General features: G+C 38.7%; 1 protein-coding gene across 2 annotated transcripts in view; it reads left to right on the top strand.

Annotated features, from left to right (window-relative positions):
- Positions 1-3,178, top strand: part of GPATCH2 (G patch domain containing 2) — a 94,112-nt gene that overhangs the window by 396 nt on the left and 90,538 nt on the right. The gene's annotated exons all lie outside the window — the stretch shown is intronic.

A 3,178-nucleotide genomic window follows, 5' to 3' on the forward strand; every position in this document is an offset into this window, starting at 1 on the left:
AGGCACGCGATCTGCGGGGGGTGTGCAGGTGCTCGGGGAGGGAATTCGGTAGACTCAGGCTGGTGGCTCGCCCGACACGCTGCGGCATTTTAGGAGCCAAGCTTTCTGGACTCTTGGGCAGGTCACTTCCCAGTGATGGTTGACACGCTTAGGGACCGGAAGCATGGATCTGAGCCAGGCCCAACGCCCGCATCTACCTTTTAAAATGGACTAGGTCACAGCAGATCACATTCCAGAGATCTAGAGTTCTGGAAGTTTGGTAGAGGAAGCGACCCCACCCAACCAAGCCTCCCCCCCCCCCCCCCCTTTTTTTTTTTTTTTTACTTCTAACCTGTTTCTGTCCCTTGAACATTCTGTTCCAGTTCAAATGAGATAGCTACGGAGTTCCCTAAGGACATGTAAATGCCAGGATGAAGTCTGGGGCTTGACTACCTCTACAGTGTCTTGTCAACCCATGTCACTTACAGCGGTTCTCAACCTGTGGGTCGCGACCCCTTTGGCGGTCAAACGACCCTTTCACAGGGGTCGCCTAAGACCATTCTGCATATCAGATATTTACATGACGATTCATAACAGTAGCAACATGACAGTGATGAAGTAGCGACGAAAATAATGTTATGGTTGGGTCACAGCATGAGGAACTGTATTGAAAGGGCCAGAAGGTTGAGAACCACTGCATGCTATATTGCTTTGACTCTTCCAAGTGCTCCCACTGTATCCTTAGGACAGCCCTGTGGTAGAAGGTTATTACTGGCACAGGATCCTGGAGTGACCTGTCCAACATCGCCCTGCACTTTCCAGTCCTAGAGCTGGGGGCTGGGGGCTGGATTTCTAGTTGAAAACGCCAATGCCTGTCCTGTTTCCTCCCGCGATCTTTTCCTCCGAGCCGTACCCAAGGCGAGCCGTGAAACAAGCAAGCAGATTTCCCACTGACAATGAATTCTCAAACAGCCAGTGTGGAACAACAGGTGAAATGTGGCTAAAAAAAAAAAATGTATGTCCATTCCTAGATAAGGCAACAATCGAGAACACAGGGAATCCCAGTAATTTCTCATCTGAAAAGTTAAAAGAATATCTTGTTTGGAAAGTGATCAGATCACCCTGTAGTTCATTTTATAATGAATTATAGATTGTTTGTGCTCCTTTTAAATTCTCACATTTTCCATTCAGAAAAGCAGGGAGCACATTTTATTTTATTTTTTTACAATGGTGATGTGATTTAGCTTAGAGTAAGACATATATTTCTTATGTGTTTAGTATTTTTTGTTTTGGCAGTGGATATACTGTGCAACCACCACACCCAACAAGATATAAGACACTTCCATCACCTGGAATAACATCTCCAGGGTATCTTTCTTAATGTTTCACTATTCAAGCTCTGTGTTAAGGAAGGGAGACAAAATGTGCGGTGTAGACTGTAGCAATATCTTGCTGTGTCGATATTGACTTGTGGGACAGGTGACTATTTAATTTAAAAATATGACTCTTTCAACTCCTTTCTCTCCCACCTTCTACCTAAACCCTGGTTAGGCACCTCTTTATAATACAGTTCTCTTTGAAAGAGCCTACCCTGTTTTCATCTGGCAGCATACGACTCACCCTTATGACGCCAGAGTATAAAATAGTGCCTAGCACTTAATCAGTGTTTTTGAATGAAATTCTTAAAATCATGCTTGATTTTGCAGAATGAATGTATTCCAGACAACTGGAACCTTTATTTTCTAGTTTATCTGTGCAGCCATCCTGTCATTCATCATTTCTTACTGGGCTATTTTTTTATGCATTGATGGGACATTTACTCTACTATGCATGTAAGTTTCATGTCAGTGGTGAGATCCCCGTGCCCATGGGGATGCTACTACTAAGTTGTTACTTGTTGGCAGGTTTTACATACATATCATATCATCTTATGTAAAATCTTTTGAGATTTTATTTTTATTATTGCATTTTATAGATGGTGAGAGGGGCAAATATAATTTAAGTAATGTGCCCAGGTGTCATATTTGCAGTATGATTCCAGTATATTTACAAAAATTCTTAAATAATCCACATATACTGCCTATGTAATGTATAATACCTTAAGGAATAATGTACAATATCTTAAGGAATATGTGAACTGGAAAGAATATGCCTGGATTTGTTAACCAACCTGGAATTCCTGATGTATTTAACTCTCATATTGACTACTGCTTTTAGGCACCAATTGGGTAATTTATCTCTTTGTTAACAATTTGCAAAGTAGAATAACTATATTTCATAGTAAGGAAGCCTAAAGAAGAAGAGTTTTATACAATTAAATAATAAAGATCCTGTGACTTTTTATGTGTCGGGAAAGGAATATATACGTTTTGTTCAAGTTAATCTTATAAGTGATTCATATTATGTTTTTATAAAGAAAGTTATAATAGCTTGAGTGTCTACTACTTCCTGCCTCATCACTCACATACATTTTTGAAATTAGGATCCAAAGTATATCAAAATTGGTTAATCTAATGTTAACTTTTTAAAATTTGATTCATTTGGTGGACAAATAACATTTAGTATTAAGATACACTTTTCTTTATTTTTACATTATTAATAATTTATAATTAAAGTCAATTTCTGGGGATTTGGAGGAAGTATATTTAAAGATTGAACTAAACAAATTTTAAAATTAAGTCCTTGATAATTAGCATATTGAACAATACTATCTAACTTGATGTGGCTTTGCTTTTAAAAAACATTAAAGTAAACTGTTGATTCGGTACCTTTGTTTCTATAGTTTCATTCCTATTTGGTATTTTTATTATATATATATTTTTAGGTCTGCAAAACTGCATAGTAAAAAATGTTCATTTTAAAATAACGACTCTTTTTTATTGTCTTTAATTTCATGTCAGGTTTGTTTGAGTCAAGTTTCTGTTTCAACAATTAGAAATCAAAGCAATGGCCGGTATGATTTTGGGCAGATGACTCATTGATCTTGCTATAGCTTCTTAGCATCCATATTTATGGAAACCTTTAAACCACCTTCAATAGTATGCCCTTACCTGACACACTTATTAACTAACCACTTAGAGCAGTGGTCGGCAAACTGCGGCTCGCGAGCCACATGCGGCTCTTTGGCCCCTTGAGTGTGGCTCTTCCACAAAATACCACGTGCGGGCGCACACGTACAGTGCGAAGTTGACTTACAACT

The sequence above is a fragment of the Myotis brandtii genome, unplaced genomic scaffold (assembly GCF_000412655.1).
Source record: "Myotis brandtii unplaced genomic scaffold, ASM41265v1 scaffold612, whole genome shotgun sequence".
Taxonomy (NCBI): domain Eukaryota; kingdom Metazoa; phylum Chordata; class Mammalia; order Chiroptera; family Vespertilionidae; genus Myotis; species Myotis brandtii.